Raw genomic sequence first — 19,668 nt, 5'->3', positions numbered from 1 at the left:
CTTATTCTTTGCATTTTTATTGCTCACCACATAATGAAGACTTTATAAATGTTGGATAAATCATTGGCTAGATATATGGATGAATGGATGGTTTCTAGTTATTTGTCTGTATTAACACAACTCAAGTTGCTAAAAGAAATTTTACAATAGAAGAGGCTTTCAAAATGGAAATATACTTTCTTAGTTCTAGCGCCTCAGTGGCTTAATCTCTTCTTTTTAAATACACACACACACGCACACACACACACACACAGAGTAAGTTGTCTTAAAGGGAAGGTCTTGTTAGACAATATGCTTAGCATTCACCAAAGACACTAATCCTAATAAATATTTAAAGAATATTTAGCTAACAACAATTCCATTTATCAAGTGCTTACAATGAGCCTTATGTATCTGATCTTATACATAACAGCACCCTGTGAATTTGATACTACTCCCATTTTACAGATGAGGGAACTGCCTCTTAGAGCATATGAACGACACATAGCTAAGGAAAGGACAAACTGAAATCTAAAACCATGAATCCCTGACACAAAGTCAATGCCTTGATCCACTGATAGAATTAAATTATCAAAATTTCCATTGTACCAAACAGATAAGATGTGACCTTCTCTTTAATAATTATGTAAACAGTTTCAGTATTTTCTTGGATGTGTTAAAGATAGGATTTAACCAAGAGCTCTGCTATGAATACAGCAGGAAGCAATAGCCAAAGTGGTCAACATTAAAATTCATTTTCATACCACACACAGTTTATACTGCCCCATTTATAGTTTTTTTTAAAAAAGATGAGTTTGCCAACAATAATCTGTAATATTTCTGCAGTGAATATGAATAAGACAGCAATGTTTCTATTGTAGGCCATGTTTTCTTAAGTGTTTTCAAACAATCCAAAAACATTTCTACTAGGTTAGAGAACAGAATTGTCAGTTAATATTGTCATAACAGTTTTTCACTTTTAAGAAATGATTTTTTTTCTGTTTCCCTATCATAAGAAGGAAGCATACAAAAAATTGGAACTTAGCTACACTGTGGAGAACCTTTTATATAGAATTTGGTTTGCTCAGTTTTGTCTCACATAACTGCTTAGAATATTGAAAATTATTCAAAACTCAAACTAAGAAGAAACATCTACACTTTACCTTTAAGGACGCTGTGACAGGCAGTCCCAGGAGGGCCCCCAGTGCTCCTTGCCTCCTGGTATGTATAGTTCTTTCCCAATCCTCAGGGTTGATCTGTGTGACCAAAGGAATACAGAAGTTATAATATGCAACTTCAAAGGCTAGGTCATAAAACACATTTTGGTTCCTTTCTCTTTTTCCTTCTCTTAACTGACTCACTCTGGGAGAAGCTAGCTGCCATGGCATGAGGCTAGCTGCCTCTCAAGCAGCCCTACGGAGAGAGCAACATTTAAGGGACTGAGGCTTCCTCCCAACAGCCAGTGAGGCACTAAGACCTCCAGCCAACAGCCATGCAAGCGAGCCACCATGCAATTGATCCTCTAGCCCAGTCAACATCTCAATAACTACAGCCCTTCTGGATACCTTGACTGCAATCACACAAGACGCTAAACCAAAGTCACCCAGCTTAGATACTCCCAAAACCTGACTCTTGAAAACTGTGTAAGAAAATAAAGATATTTTTTGTTTTAAGCTGCCACATTTGGTGAAAGTTTGTCCAACAGCAATACATGCATAATAAAGACACTATTCAGAAGTCCCATACAACACTTCTGCTTGAATCCTACTGCTCAAAGATATAGCATCCCAGCCACAATTTGATAAATATTATTAATAGAATAGGAAAAGTAGTCTTTATTCTAGGTGGCCATGCATCCTGTTAAAAATGAGGACTTTAATTACCAAGGAAAACAGGAAGAGGACAAGAGATATTAAGAGAGAAGTAGCAGCCTGTGGGAGATACACTGATAGCCCCCAACTAACCACACCTCCCAATATTCACACCCAATTAAAATTCCCTCCCATGTGGGCTTGGCCATATATTTGCCTTGATCAATGGAATATTTGCAAACATGATACAAGCAGAGGCTTATACATCATTTCACTCCCTCTTAAGAGGCTTACTGCCATCTGTAAGGAGGTACTAGCTATCCTGCTAAAGAAAGAGGCCATGTGACAAACCAAGGTGTCCCAACCAAGCTCTTAGATGAATACGGCTGCATGAGTGATCCCAGTCAACCCTATGTGTGATAAAAGAATCACTGCAGAACCACAAGAAAGAATCAATGTTGTTTGAAGACGCTAAATTTGGAGGTAGCCGGACACAAAATAGATAACTGAAATGCAACCCTATCACATACAAAATACTTTACCTGGAAACTTGAAAAACTGTAAAGTGTTTCTAAAATAAAGGGCATTTTGATTCTGTCAGACAATAGGGTATCTGATATCCTTGATTTCAATCAGATAAAGCCATTGACATCTAATTGAATCATACAATTAATGATTCTTACAATAGAAAGACTGAATTTTACAGATTATGGAAATTATCATTCTTATACCATGGCTAACTAATGCTTGGACTTCCTCTAAAACATCATTTCTTAAACTGTAGTTTGAGGTCCATTGATTGATTTCAGGGGCCACATGAAAAAGACGCCTAACTATTTTGTCTTTAACTTTTTCTGAATAGTTTAAAACATAACTTTGTAATAAGTATTTCATTTACAAGACATTAAGTTAAAGTATTGTTAACTCTAGATAACTTAGAATATCAGTACACTATTTGTACTAAACATGGTCAGCTCATACACAATCCATCACTGTTTCCATGCTAAGATAGCTAGACTAATTTTTATTTTAAAATAACTAAAGAGGGCCGGGCACGGTGGCTCACGCCTGTAATCCCAGCACTTTGGGATGCCAAGGTGGGCAGATCACGAGGTCAGAAGATCGAGACCATCGTGGCTAACACGGTGAAACCCCGTCTCTACTAAAAAAATACAAAAAATTAGGCGTGGTGGCAGGTGCCTGTAGTCCCAGCTTCTCAGGAGGCTGAGGCAGGAGAATGGCGCGAACCCGGGAGGTGGAGCTTGCAGTGAGCCGAGATGCGTCACTGCACTCCAGCCTGGGCGACAAAGCAAGATTCCGTCTCAAATAAACAAATAAATAAATAAATAAATAAATAGAACCTAAACTATCATTGTATTTATGGACAGATGATTTTTACAAATTTATGTTACAGACCCTAGCTGTAAATTGCCAGAAAAATAAAGTATAAAATTTCCATACTCTTAGATTTTACTTACCTAGTTCAACATAAATTGAAAAAAAGTCTCAGTTGTTTTGGTGTTAAGAGCCTTTTTTTCTAATAAAAATATGGGGCCAACAAAATTCAAAGGAGCACCTAATGTATGTCCGTAATACATTAAAAAATGTGAATCTTTGTGAAAAGAAGGCTGGATTTTACTAAATCTTGGATTTGCCCCAATGCAAAAATCTTGTCTTGAAGTATTTGAAAAGAAGCCCACATGACTGAAAAGCTCTCTTTGAAATCATGTATTCTGTTTTGTTATGTGGAGCAGAAAAATGTAAATGAAACAGTGTCCTTGTCAAATAATGTCCCTGACTCCATGAAGCAGGTCATGAATTATAGGCAGCTATGCCGTTTGCCTACACCTGAATGAAACCATCCAGAGCTTTTAGTGCAGAAAAATCCTTGGTTCCTTACATAATACACACTGATTTGATAAGATTCTTTTGGATATTGTAAAGGCTATATTCAAGACAGCAAAATAGTTTTTTGCCAAGAAAATATCTGACTGGAAAAAAATCATGATCATCTTTCAGAGGCTGAGCCATAATTCTAATTTTCCTCCTTTGTTAAAGAAAGCAGCTTCACACATTACTGGGGTTTGTTTCTTCCAATAGCATCACACCCTAGTATCAAAGACTGCTAATATCCCTAAAAAAATCCTCATATCGATCTCACTGAAAATCTTTAATATGAACAAATACAAGGCTTCTACTACACAGAAGTTCATTGATATTTAAGAGGATATAGTGTAAAGAGGCAACAGAACTGGATTTCTATCCCAAATTGCTCATTTACTAGTTGGGCGATCTTGAACAACTTCTGTAACTCCTCTGATTCTAGAGTTTTCCCATCTGTAAAGTGATAATTGCATCTACCTAAAAATGCATGGTAACAATCAAATATGATAATATACAAGTGGATCTAGCAATGTCTGGTATTCAGTAAATGTTGGGTTGCTTTAAACTGAATAAGCATCTCAAAACCTTTCTTATTCATTCTTCTAAGGCTCCAACTCTAAATTTTCCCAGTGGGCAAAGAGCTTTATTCCTGAGGCCTCATTTCTAGTATCTGTGGTGCTTCCAAGACTAGCAAAACAAAGTTTCTCCTAGAACCGCCTGACAAGACGACCACTTTTTTCAAGATCAGCCTATGACTTCCGGGGAAAAACTACCAGTTACCTCTCTCCCTACCCAGAACAGAGCACTATTTCCACTCACAGTCCAGTCTATGCTCTTAACTGCTCCCTCACAGTATTTAAGAAAGCCTATTCACTTAACAAGGCAAAGTTTTTCTCTGAGTTATGAACAGTTCTCCTCTAATGAGCAGAGCTACTCCAACTCTACATCTGTCATTCTGATTTTTATTCAGTTAGCATCTGACATCTACTAATCTAATCGTCCTTTATGCATATGGATATTGGGTTATTATTACATGTAAGAAATGCAATACTCATTTGAATGCTTACTTTAATAAGTGTTTAAGGTAATTCATTACACCATCTGCAGATTTTACAACACACTATTTGACTATTGAGTAATTCTGTTGTTTTTAACTAGCATTCATTGAGTGTTTTATACTTTACCAAACACTTTCTAATATTGATTTGATCTTCACAAAAATCCTATGTGGTAGGTAAGCCAGATATTATTAGTCTCACTTTTTTTAGATGAGTGACAGAAAGTTTAAGTCAACTGGCTAATGCCATGTGGCAATTCCACTGACAAATAAATTAAATCCTACGTCTTTTGGCTTAAAACCTGTAACTTTTCCACTGTAATATGCTGTCTTCCAGTTCACTGAGTACTATCTTTTATCTAATTGGCAATAAAAATAGTCACAACAAAAGGAAGCCTCTGAAGTCAGCATCAGGGTAAGTGTATCAAACCAAATGATTCAGCCAGGTGTGGCAGCTCACAGCTGTAATCCCAGCACTTTGGGAAGCCAAGGTGGGAGGATTGCTTGAGACCAGGAGTTTGAGATCAACCTGGGCAACACAGTGAGACCCTGTCTCTATAAAACATAAAAATGAAGAAAATAGCTGGGTGTGGTGGTGCACACCTGTGATCCCAGCTATTCCAAAGACAGAAGTGGGAGGATAGCTTGAGCCTGGAAGGTCAAGGTCGCAGTAAGCTATGATTGTGTCACTGCATTTAGCCTGGGAATCAGAATGAGACTGTTTCAAAAAAAAAAAAAAAAAGTGATTAAAGAAAGCAAACCTGTACCAAGAAATACTTTCTTTCATTTGTATTTAAAATGGTACATCCTTTATAAAAGTAAAAATGTAAAAAAATTGTTTTTTAGGTTATAAAAATTATACATGGTAATTACAGGAAATATAAATAAGAAAACAAAAATCACCTAGATGTTATCTTGAGTGTATTGGATACTTATTGAGCATTTTGAATATGCAAAAGATGTGAGGTGATTTATCTTTTTAAACCACCCGGGTGGCTGCTCTGTGGGGAATGGTGAAGAGCCTGAGAGGCAGAGAGAACCAGTTAGGGGGCTACTGCAGATCCAGGAGAGACAGGAGGGAGGCTTGGACCAGATAGGAGCACTATGGGTGCTAAAATATGACATATCTAGAACTGGAGCATTGTTTGAAGGTACAGCTGATGAAGCATCTATGGAATATGAGCAAAAGAAAGAAGCCAAGAATAATTTAGGATTTTGACCTGAGAAAAGGTTGGACAATGGGTATCATTTGGCCCAACAGAAAAGAGAGAGTAGCAGATTTTTCAGAAAGAAGTTGAGAATTGTTTTGAATGTGTTAAGGTGGTGTATTAGTCTATTTTCACGCTGCCGATAAAGACATACCCGAGACTGGGCAATTTACAAAAAAAAAAACGTTTACTTGGACTTACAGTTCTACGTGGCTGGGGAAGCCTCACAATCATGGAGGAGGGTAAGGAAAAGCAAATCCCAACTTACGTGGATGGCAGCTGGCAAAGAGAGAATGAGGAAGACGGAAAAGCGGAAACCACTGATAAAACCATCAGATCTCGCGAGATTTATTTACTACCACGAGAACAGTATAGGTGAATCCCCTCCCATGATTCAGTTATCTCCCACCATGGTTCTCCCTCAACACGTGAGAATTAAGGAAGTACAATTCCAGATGCGATCTGCGTGGGGACACACAGCCAAACCATATCAGGTAGCTATTCATGTGGACTGTCCAGTGGCCAGTTGGATGGATAAGCCAAGAAGGCAGAGGAGGGGTGGGGCACAAGATAGAAATGTAGACGTATCATTATTATATCACTCTGTCTCACTGCACTGATGCAGCTTGAAATTTGTCTCAAACAGTGCATGTGTGATCCAAATAGCTGAACAATCAACATAGTTATTTCAGTTACTTAGAAGGTCAGTTTAAATCAACTCAACTAATGTAGCCTGTGTGGCTGAAAGTATCAAATTGATAATGCTACACTTGACCAAGCTTGGCAAAACTCATATGAATCCATTTGCCTCCCTAATAACAATTTTTCCATTGATTATTGTAGGAAATCTTTCTTGACATTACTTGCTCCCACATGTTTTTTTGAGTTTTGTTTTGTTCTCTTTTGTTTTTGATAATTGAGTACATCCCCATATCTTTGTATTTATGAGGCTGAGATAGTTGTTTAGACACATAAAACAATTATGTTCTATTTTTATTTTTAAATTATTCATTTGAAATAGCAATTGCATAAGCATTAGCTGTCTGGTTTGATAAATGAAAATAATTTCTGAAGAACTAAGTACTTATATCCTCTTAAGTCTGCAGCAGTGATGGCTAAAATCAAACAACCTGGAGAAAGGGTGTCCTCTTACATTGACTGGTAGATCGCCAAGACACCTTTTTTTTTCTTTTTTTTTTTTTTTCTTTTGAGACAGAGTCTCACTCTGTCGCCAGGGTCACCAGGCTGGAGTGCAGGGGTGCACCTCCGCCTCCCAGGTTCCAGCGATTCTCCTGCCTCAGCCTCCCAAGCAGCTGGGACTACAGGCACGCCCGCCACCACGCCCAGCTAATATTTTGTGTGTTTTTTTGTTTTTTGTTTTTTTTTTTGAGATGGAGTCTGGCTCTGTTGCCCAAGCTGGAGTGGAGCGGCGCTATCTCGACTCACTGCAAGCTCCGCCTCCCAGGTTCCGCCATTCTCCTGGCTCAGCCTTCAGAGTAGCTGGGATTACAGGCGCCTGCCACCATGCCCGGCTAATTTTTTTTGTATTTTTAGTAGAGACGGGGTTTAGTTGAGACCATCCTGTTAGCCAGGATGGTCTCAATCTCCTGACCTCGTGATCCGCCCAACTCTGCCTCCCAAAGTGCTGGGGCTACAGGCATGAGCTACTGTGCCCGGCCCAGGACACCTTCTGATTGTAATTTAGCTTCCTATCTCATGCCTCAAAAGAATACACTGGCCTGCAGGAGAGTTATAATCATCACTGAAAATTATTACACTGATCTTCTGAAATATAATAAATAAATAAATAACCAGACTTTTCACATGAGAAGCCAACATGCAAAAGAGATATAATAAGATTTGGAAGAAACATAATGAAAATAAAAAACTGAGAGAAGATAGACTCAAATGTGTAGCTTCCACATCACCAATTAGAAATAAGAACACAGATTCAACAACAGATAGTGATAGTGGAGAAGAACAGCAAGGGTGCCTAACAGAAGATGAAGAGAAAATAAAATCACTTTTAAGTCTAAATGGACAGCTTCCCCCACAGACACCTGCACTAAGGTAATGTCTTTGAAGAAGTGATGCACTGCCATTGTGGGTTAATAGCTACCTCCCTATGCCTTGTTGGGTTTTGATAGTATCAGGGTATCAGAAAAAGGGAAAAACAAAGGGCATAGTAAAGTAGTAAAAGAGGCTCAGAGAGAAGTTGCTATACACAACACAGATTAGTGACAAGCTAGGCTATTAACGATCCAATATTGGACCCATGACAATTTTTTGTGATATGTAGTATATGGTAGGTACTTTACGATAGGTAGCTAAGTGCTTTACACGCATTTCCTCATTCCTCCTCAGTCTTATGAGATAAGTACCACCACCCTTTTAGGTTAATTTTCTAAATGGTGTAGAAAAAGAGCACACAACAGAGCTACTTTTAGGTACCAATCATAGGCAAAACCAACTTGAACAAACATGAAGGGAAAAGAAAGTACATTTGATTCATACAAGGAACCTGTATTCACACAGGGTGATGGTGCAGCTGTTTCAGGGCAACTGGAAATAGGACTGGGAAGTTGGAGAACTCTGCCACTTCTCTCTGCTCTTCTCACTATGTGGGCTCCGCTCCCTCTTTCTTCAAAGCGGCTTTCTCCTCATGGTGGGAAACAGAGCTTAGCTCACGTGTCCCAACTTCACCACCTGAGAGAGATACTCTCTTCCTAAACCTGGACCACTTCACTGGCCAGGGTATGCTGCCCGGATTGGCTCGACCCTTTAGATGTCTCTAACCTCTGTATCCATAATGGCCTGAAGGGCAAGAAAGAAGCACACACAGGCCCCCTGGGTGATCTTGGTGCTCTAGACCACCACAAATGGTGTGCGATACACCATCCTAAGAAATGAAATCTCCTTCCAGGCAAAGCAAAAGGGAAGAAGCAGAACATTCAAGGGAAAAAAATAGAACCTCACTGCCTAAATGCATAAGTTTAGTTCCAGAACATCCATAAGAGATTAATCTGTTCTATGTGATACCAGAACCCAGAAAATAAAACAGTTCAGATTTTGATTTATCTTCACTTGTGAAGCAGTGCCTCCATGCATAAAACAATCCTTTTCCCCAAATATTAGGAAATATAAGGTAGAGGTTTTAACCTTTGGGGTCGCAGTTCTCTTTAAGAATTTGAATGGGCCACTGGGCCAGTGATTGAACTATTATCTCTGAACTTTAAAACCCCTAGCTTTGTGATGTTGCAAATCACACTTCTGCTTCACTAGCTGTCACCTGTTAGAGTTCATCAAGAGGTGGCGCTTTGGGGTAATGGCAAGACTGGAGGAGGAAGAAGGGTCCTGTTTCTTCCTGCAGGCGAACTGTCTGCTGTGGCTCCTGTACTTCCATCCTCAAAATGCCAGTCTGTTTTGGAGGCTTCAGTTGAGTCCAGTGTGAAGAGATTCCGGCACTCAGAACAAGCACCATCACGTCCCCTCAGAGACCCTCGCACCAGCTGCCTGGCGTTCTTTCTTAGAGGTCCCAGCACCACATGAGCAGGGGTTCCTTAGAGAGCTGAGTTTCAGGTCTACGGGGCCCCCTCCCCACATTTTTAAATTGTAATGATTCCAGACCCCCTTTTTTTGTTTCTTCACCTCTAGGAGTAGCAGTAGCTTCCTGCAAATGCTACCTCTGTGACCACTTAGAAGTCACACCAGCTATTTTTCCAGAAATAATTTACTATAAAGAATTATTAACTAAGGTCAATTGTTAACAAGGTAACTGAACAAGCAAAAAGAGAATTCTATCTCCTAAATAGACGTTATGGACATACACCCAGAAATATGCACCTATTTCATACATACTCTCCACATAAAAATTGTAATATATTCATTGGTACACCAAAATTCACCTATAGCCAACTGTAAACTCCATAAATCCAAAACTAAGAATCTTAGTTTGATCTCTTGCCCTTCAGACCATGATTGATGCAGAGGTTAGAGTCACCTACAGGGTTGAGCCAGTCAGGGCAGCACACCCTGGCCAGCGAAGTGGACCAGGTTTAGGAAGAGGGTCTCTCTCTCAGGTGGTGAAGTTGGGACACGTGAGCTGGCAGCTGCTGGCAGCCCTGTTTCCCACCATGAGGAGGAAGACACTGCAGGAAGAGGGAGTGGAGCCCACATAGTGAGAAAAGCAGAGAGAAGTAGCAGAGTTCTCCAACTTCCCAGTCCTATTTCCAGTTTCCCTGAAACAGCTGCCCCTTCACCCTTTGTGAACACAGGTTGCTGGTATGAATCAAACGTACTTTCTTTTCCCCTCACGCTTGTTCAAGTTGGTTTTGCCTATGATTGGTACCTAAAAGGAGCTCTGTTTTGTGCTGTTTTTCTATACCATTTAGAAAATTAACCTAAAAGCGTGGTGGCACTTGTCCCTTAAGATTGAGGAGGAATGAGGAAATGTGTGTAAAGCACTTAGCATGGTACCTACCATGCTGGGTCTGATGCAGGGCACTTCAGTAATGGTTCTTAGAAAACAATTTGAGAGTGCCCTGAGTTCTAGGTACTGGTCACTTAACAATCCAGTTTCATAAGTAAATGCATTTACCTGGATTCCATGCTGTTTCCCAAAAGGTAGCCTTTGCATTTCAAGTGAGATATCACATTAAAAGACTGTACATTCACCAGTGAAAAAATGAAATGGTTAATAAATTATGATCCTGAAGGAGACTTTTATAATCTTGAAGAGCTTATTTTCTATCATAGTCTGTTTTCTGAATAGCTTTGAGAACTAGTTTTTTTAAGTCTATTCTTGTAATGTTTTTCAACCTTTATTTTGGCAGGTCCAAATGAATCAAGTTCCCTTGGGTTTAAGTAGGCTCAAGATAAAGGCTGATATTAAGATCTTCTAGAAAATTGTGGGCCAGTGTCATGTGACAAGCATCATCTTTTTCCTCCAACAGGGAGAACTCCAAGATGAAATGCAGATTGCTCAAAAAGTAGGCAAGATGATCTCCTGGGGCACAGAAAGAACTTTTAGAACTTCTATTTACATTCACATTTCATCTCATGCTTTTTAAATTTATATTTTTGAGCATGTTTTATAATGTACATAATTTATTAGTTTGATAAAAACATGTAATGTTTTATAAATAAAAATAAACATTTCGGTATCTAGGCTGTGAGTACATTCTTGAAGCTTTTTTAAGAGGTATACACTTTTAAAAATTTTGGAGACCACTGCTGTAGTGATGAAGAACCATATGCTTTGGAACAAGAGTCAGTGAACTTCGCCTACAGGCCAAATCTGACCTATCTATGTATGGCCCTTCAAGCTGCAAATAAAAAAAAAAAGAAAGAAAAAAAAAGTATGTATAACAGAGACTGTATGTGGTCCACAAAGACTAAAATATTTACTGTCTTCGCTTTACAGAAAATGTTTGCTGAGTTCTGCTTTGGAATAAGCCCACACAAAATACATTCAAAATTCTTTGAAAGGGTGAGGGAGAATCCCCTTCTACTTTGTTAATGAAATTTGTACAGATGAGAAGGGAAAGTGGGTGTAAGTTCATAGGTTGGTACTTGTGATCCAACTATGGATGTTACAGATACCAAAAATAATTATTTAAATGGGGGTGAGAAGTCAAGGACAAGAGCAACAGTGAATGCATTGAAAACTTCTTTAAGAATGATGATGACTCTTGAGGGTGGCCAATTACACTGGCCCAAAGGGTCTCACAAATCAGCTTCATTTTATGAAAAAGAAGCAAATAAACAAAGAATAAGTTGACTCTAGGAGTTTTATATCAGTAACTATGGCTATAAAATTTCATAATAACTGATGCTTAACAGGTGATTCTGAATCACCAAAATTAGGAAAAATTGTTTTCAGTTTTCTCCTATTAAGGAATGAGAAATACATTTTAGTAGCATTTATGCCACAGAAAGGGACTGAAATAAATATTCCTAGACTTACAGGTTAATTCACAACCAAGAAACTAGGCTCCATAGAATGACTTGATACCCAACTGACCAATTCTTATAATATAAAGATGGAAACAGAAGCTTAAAGCCAAAATACTGAGAGCCAACTCATTGAAAATGCCCCCCATAGTACCTGTTAATGAAGAAGAAGAAATTAAAATATGTGGTAATTAGGCTACCTATGTTAGGGCTGATAAGGCTTTCCAGTAGGCCTATTAACTACAACATGTTAATTGTGTTCTGTTTTAGTGTTCACTAAATATGCTATTCACATTGTCTGAAATCTGGAAGCTGAGAATGTATCTGTCCTTTGACCACTGGATCAAGTAGAATTAACCTTTTTAAGTTTAAATATAAATGTCTAATAAAAAGTGAACACCAGCTAGAGTCTCTTACTGCCAGGACAGAAAGTTTTATTGCTTACGGAAGTACCGTATTAGAACATGAACAGCCTGAACACGTATAATGTCTGTGGCAGACACTGCCAGTCAACTAGCCAGGGCTATTCCACCTTCTTCCTTTTTAGCAGAATTTTTATTTTGTTTGGGGAAACTGTGTACCTAACTAAAAACGTCCAATCTCCCAGCTAAAAGTAGCTACATAACCCAGAATTTGCCAGTTAGTAAGTGAATGAAGTCCCTGAGAAGGGCTTTCACTCCAAAATAGAAATACAAAGTTGCAAGTAGAAGGCTTTTGGGTCCTTCCACTCTCCTCCTTCCTGGAAAGTAGATTTAGGCCTAGAGGAACAGCAACCATTTGCAACTATAATGACAAGAGCCACATGTTAAGGAAGGCAGAGCAAGCTTATCTCTGGCAGCATTAGTAAGCAACCAAACCGGCTCTTGTGTATCTACTTCTGGCCTTGTACTTATGCAAGGGGGAAAAAAAAGTCTTCTTTTAAGCTACTGATAGCCAAGTTTTCCGGCACTCTCAGCCTAATGCCATCCTAACTTTTACAATGTGATTATTTCTGTTTAGTGTCAGGTGCTTGAAGTACACTGTGTGACTTATTTCAATAGCTCTTTGAAGAGGAAAATATTATTCTCCACTTTACAGGAAATAATAGTTAAATAACTCACCCAAGATGACCCAATTAGTATGCAGCAAAACTCAGATTCAAATTCAGATCTGATGGTCTCTATCATTTCTTCCTCAGTGTTAAACCCAGTGCATTATACATCAATGATTGCTCAATAACAATTTTGTTCAAGGATATTTGCATAACAGACAGCTATAGAAGCTAGAGAGAATGTCACTCTTCTGGTCAGAGAGCAGATTTATTTAGTCACTTCAGGATAATAAAGTCTCCCTGCCTTCTTCATGGGGGATTTGCTTACATACCAAGGTAATAAAGATAATGTTTTCCCAGAGAGCAAAGATTGGACAGGTTTACCAGTAGCCCCTTACCAGCTTGAGGGTTTTCTAAACTCAGGGTTTCTCAGCAGTGACACATATCCTATGTGTACAATATTTTCCTGGGCCCATGTGTGCACCAACCCTATGTGACTTACAGAACAAGGGAAACTGATGCAAACATTAAGCCCCTGCATAAACTGTCTAAAGACATTTGGACTAATTGTTTCTTTTCCAAAGACATGCATGGAAGCGTTAGAAGTCATACCAGAAGATCTCATTTTCCTTGCTGCTTAAAATCTCCCTGAAATAACTCTTTTTGGCCCAAAAAGATGCTGTTGAAAGAATGAACTTCCTAATATTCAAGTGCCTCAAACTATTTTTTAAAAGATACAGTTATTCCAAAACAGTAATTCTTAACCTTTCAGTATTTGTCACACTTTTTTGAATTCTATAATTTTGGCAGTGTACTTGAAAGAGACTAAATACCAAAATCATCATCAAAGTCATTAACAATAACATGAAAATCATGTGACATCTCACAATTTCCATAAAATCTTCCCTCGTTATGGCTTCATGCATTCCCTTGCAGCCTTTCTGCACTGTGTGGCTGTTTCAATAGAGCTGTCTCCTGCCCTGATCTTAGCTGCTTATACTCTCCTGGTACAAATGTTCTCACATGCTCTTTCTTTAATGATAGTTTTATATTAACCAAACTGCATCACACAATCCATTTAATCTATGTCATATTTTACAGAGTTCTGAGTGACGGTATTCAGTTGGTGCAAAGAAAAAAACTGTTGCATATTGATAAAAGTTTTGTATCATATGACTTGGTGAAGGGATATGGTTATACCTCTGTACCCCAGTAAGCCGGTTATGAACCATATCCTGGGACCCTGTACAGAATATCAATATTGACTAAACACTCGCTGTGTGCACAGAGTGATATTCGTGATATTCTGGCACAGTGGAGGATTATGACAGATATTTTTAAATGGTCCCTACTATCAAAGATATATTTTGAAAAATGGGACATACATATGTAAAACATCCAAAACACATCTATAAACAATAACTACAAAAGCCAATTAACGCAGTGGGTATAAATCTTAGTCTACAACCCAGGTACACAAAAAACATTGAATTTCTTTATAACCTTTAAACAAACCTAAATTCAACTCCAAGTACCCAGCCTACTAAGTTTTTCTTCCCTTAAGAATGCACAGAGATTGTGTGTGTTACAGCACCAAAGGTAGAGAACAGACTCATCCCACCCTACCCCCAATCCAGACTCATGGGTCTTCACTAATCACTGTTGAGATTATCATAGTCATGACTGAGATTAGTCCTCATGTCCGGGACTCTGCAGATCCCAGGGATGTGGGAATCTTTGGCAAGGCTGAAAAGACCCTGTGCCCAAAGGGAAGCCTTCCTCCATGAACCATGCCGTCTTCTTCAAGAAAACTCTCCACCCATTTAGAAAGTTAGTTTCAAAAAAGAATGCCAAGAATGCAAAGAAACAGCCAGCTGTCACCACTAACTCCTTTCCCCTTCCTTGTCAGGAAGAAGATCGTCTCTCTCTCTCTCTCCTCTCTCTTACATTCTCTTTATTCATCTTTTTTCTTGTACAATTAGCATCATCTCAGTTATAACTACAACACCTAATGTAGTGTTTATTTTGTATCTGGCACTGTTCTAGTGCTTTATTGTATTTATTATTTTAACCCTTATGCAACTCTATAAGATATCACTATTATTGTTCCCATATCACAGTTGAGAAAACTAAGGCATGGAAAGGTGATTTTGTTCAAGGTCACATAACTGGCAAAACTAGCTGATTGCTAGTAAAAACAAGAGGAGACACTGACCTCAAGAAACTTCTTTTTTCAGTATCCCTTGTTAGCGCAAGGCTGTGGAAACTATTTCACAGAATGTGAACCATATACAAAGCTAGGGCATGAATATGTTCCAGCTTTCCTCTTTTTTTAAGCCATAAATTAGGTTCAGCCAAATTTTAAATATCATTCTAAAAGCCTTAAAAAGTTGAAGTTTTCTTACAATGGTTTTTAAACTTAGAACTGGTTTAGGTTTTGAATGACAGTGTCAGACATAAAAGGTTTAACTTGATTCTTCAAAAACAAAGAACATTCAGCTTTGTGAATTTATTACTCAGTTTTATCTGGATTTGATGCAGCTGGATAGTAACGCTGTGGTGATGAGTTCTACCAATATTAATTTGTGTTTTTTTAGGAGGTAGGATCAAGAAGCCTTAGATCACAAATCCTTCATCCTGACCCTAAGATTTCAGATCCACAGTCCACAGGAAATTTCAAATACCATTCAAGTGAGAAGCAATCTCCTGGATTCTCACAAAGTACTTCTTAGAGAGTTCCTGCCTCCTGGGACAGCGAAAAGCTGGAAATAATAAAGTCTCACTCTTTCTTTGTCTTTGTCTTTGTCTTTCTCTTTCTTTCTTTCCTTCTTTCTTTCTCTGTCTCTCCCTTTCTTTCTTTTTCTTCTCGCTCTCTCTCTCTCTATCTTTCTAAGGAATTTTAAAAGCCAAGGCCAAATCAGTATACTCCTAATGCTATATTTCTATAAAATGAGATTTCTGAGAAATCTAGAATTTGTTCCCACCTAGATGAACATTGTGAAAAATCAAGGCTTAGTTTTCTTCTGACCAGTTACCGAATATAATCAAATGTGAAAATGATATAAATTTTCTGTGACTTATTTTTCTTTTTCCTGATAGTGACATGAAGCAGTCTTCATTTTTAAAGGGGAATCACAAAGTCTGATGGGTATTTCAAAAAGAAAAACAATAACAATTGATTCACTCTCTCAAAGCCTGTCATGAAAGAGCTGAGTCCTGGCACCACCACCAACAAACAACAAATGTGCCAAAGACAGCAAGATGCATTTGGGAGATAAAGCACAGCTTCCTTCATGCCAAAGCACCCACTTGAACAGATGAAGAGAGGGTATGAATACTGCTGGAAGAAGACGGATGCTGAGAAGTTGTAGTGATGTGCTAGCACTGGGCAGTAATTGAGAATGTTGGTTTCATTCCAGGCCCTCTGAGACAGGGCAGCTGCAATGTATCTTTTGACATTGCCACTTGGAGCCAAGTCATCTTTCTCATTAGGCTCTTCAAATGCCACCTGGCCATGCTGAGAAATCTTCTGCAACACGAAGAAGTATTTTAGTGTTCCCTGAAGAAATGCGTAGAAAAAGCTAAACAAAGATAACCTTCATTAACACATTGCAAAACTCTAAACTGCCACTGGTACATTATCCTTCAGTGTTATCACAAATTATGGTAGCTATATCTTAAAATCTAATTGCAAATCACAGAATACTTTGGCAATTTTTCTCTTACATCATTGCTTGGAGAATTATTCATGGGCTGAACCTAACTATGCCTGAAACTGTGTCCTGAATGGCATCTTTAACTCAAATCAAGAATTTGGTGGCAGGCTTCTCAGTACCCAGATGTGGAGCAGCCAGAATGTTTCAATCCATCTCCAATCTATTACCATAAGTCATTCAGAAAGCTTCTAAGAAAAGATATCCAGAGCAGTGGTATGAGCTTCTTAGACCATGAAAGGTTACTTACCACAGAGTCCCTGACTCCATCTCTACCTCCTTGGCCACCTTATTTCACTATTCTAGATAAGAGAGAAGAGAACAGAAGAGGAAAAAAAACATTAAGACCAGAGATAACAAAGGTTGAAGTGATTGCTGTTAATATATCCACTGACAGTGAAAAGCAGAGAAATGCTAATTATTTAACAATTAGCAATGCTGTCTCCTTAATTAGAAGTATACCACATTAAGGAGAAACTTGGCACAGTGGCTCATGTCTACAATCCCAGAACTCTGGGAGGCCAAGGCAGGTGGATTGCTTGAGCCCAGGAGTTGAGACCAGCCCGGGCAACATAGTGAGACCCTATTTCCACAAAAAAACTTTAAAATATGCTGGGCGTGGTGACACACTTCTGTTACCCCAGCTACTCGGGAAGCTAAGATGGGAGGATTGCTTGAGCCCAGAGGTTGAGGCTGCAGTGAGCTGTGACTGTGCCACTACACTCCAGCTTGGATAACAGAGTGAGACCCTGTCTTAAAAAAAAAGAAAAGAAATTTGACCAAATAATTTCCACCTTGATTGCAATGATTATCAATCCTAAAAGCAAGGACCACTTGGGCACAACCTAATATCGAATACCAGGGAGATCTGTAAACACATTCTGAACCTTTGTTATAAGGCTTCTGTGATTTTATATCACTTAGGACAGCAGTGCTCACACTGTGGTCTACAGAACTGCATGGATTCCTTGAGATCCTTTCAGGGCAATCATTTGGTCAAAACTAATTTCATGCTAAGAAGCTATTTGCCTTCTTCACTAAGGTGATATTACACTATTGCAAAAGCAATAATGAGGACACCTGCTGGCACCTAAACCTGAATCAGTCATTGCATTCATTACCCTGTACCACACACTAGCAGTGGCTGGGGCAAAGGATGAGGGGGAGCCAGTGTTAGTTAAGGGTGTTCTTGATGAATCACTTAAAAGTATTAATTTTATTAAATCTCAACCCTTGAATTCATTCCTTTTTAAAATATTTTATGTAATGTACATAAAGCCCTTCTGCTTCTTATCAAAGTACAACAGTCAACCCAAGGAAAAGCATGTATGTGAATGCTTGAGTTGTGAAGTGAACTAGCTGACCGGACATTTTAGTCAACACAGAATGCAGTAGTCTTGGGAAGATAATAGGCTATTCACTTATTCAATTAGTATTTCTTGAACTTAATGTTCTTCTTAATCTATATTAGACATCATCTCTCTTTCAAAGTTGAATGATACATTGGCTGGTTTTCAATCATTCTTTTTTAATAACAGCTTTATTGACATACAACACATATACTGCACAATACACAAATTGTGCACCATTTAATAGTTTTTAATATATTCACAGAATTGTGCAACCATTATAATAATCAGCTTTGTAACATTGTCATTACCTCAGAATGAAACCCCCATACTCAGCAGTCACTCCCCATTTCTTTCCAGCTTCCTCAGCTCTGGAAAATCACTAATGTATGTTTTCATTTCTCTTGAATACATACATGGAGGTGAAATTGCTAGGTCATAGAGTAACTCTATGTTTGACCATTTGAGGAACTACCAGGCTGTTTTCCAAAGCTGCCATACAATCACTCTTAAAAGCTTTAGGTAGTAATCCATTCACTAATTTAGGAAATATTTATTGAAAACCTAGTATGCCCAATTTCATGTGCTAGCTATTAGTGAAATAAAAGAAAACAAAGCAGAGACTCTACCATAGTGGAGAGTATCGTCTAGTAGAGATACAGACAAAATCATAACTTTGTGGATGAGTGGAATGATAGGGAAAGTTCAGGTACCAAGGAGTAGGTAGTAAAGGGACCTAATCTATTTAGAAGCCTGGTGAGATCTCCCTGAGAAAGAAATGTGTATGCTGAGACCCAAGTAAAGGGATAAGCAGAATTAATTTGGCAAAGAAAGGGGAAAGTGTTTAGTACAAAGGAACAAACTCACGTAAGACCTGAGGGAGCCTGTCTGTTTGAGAAACCAAGAGAAATTCAATGTGACTGGAAACTGTAGAGTGTGCAAGGCAAGAGGGTAAAAATTGAGCCTGGAGAAGTACAGAGACCACTGAAGGGTTATTAATAGGGCAATAACACTATTTGATTTGTGTTCTAAAAGAACACACTTGTTTCTGCCTGGAGGAAGGATTGGAGGGAAGCAAAACTAGAGCTTGAAACCAGCCCAGAGTTTATAGACAAAGATAGTCAAGAAGTTATGGTGGCCTGAACTACAGTGGTAGCATAGTTGTGAATCCAAAGGAAATTTAAAAAATGCTTAGAGAGTAGAATCAGTGGGACTTTGTGATTGATTGAATATGAAGGACAGAAAAAAGGAAGGGACCAAAGTAGATTTTTCTATTCAGGTACTGGGTGGGTGTTAATGACACTTGCTAAGCCCAGGCCACAGGGGAATATGCCAAATCATGGTCCACAGGAAAACTTCCCATGCACTCACTAAATGCAAGACACTGGGCAAGAGGTGTGAGTATACAAAAAAATAAGGACATTGTAGGCAGAATAATGTCTCCCCTTAAAACATGTCTGCACCCTAGAAAACTGAAACTGGACCCCTTCCTTACACCTTATACAAAAATCAATTCAAGATGATCAAAGACTTAAACGTAAGACCTAGGACCATTAAAATCCTAAAAGAAAACCTGGACAATACCATTCAGGACATAGGCATGGGCAAAGACTTCATGTCTAAAACACCAAAAACAATGGCAACAAAAGCCAAAATTGACAAATGGGATCTAATTAAACTAAAGA

Source organism: Pan paniscus, chromosome 5 (assembly GCF_029289425.2).
Source record: "Pan paniscus chromosome 5, NHGRI_mPanPan1-v2.0_pri, whole genome shotgun sequence".
Taxonomy (NCBI): domain Eukaryota; kingdom Metazoa; phylum Chordata; class Mammalia; order Primates; family Hominidae; genus Pan; species Pan paniscus.
This window is presented reverse-complemented; position numbering follows the sequence as displayed.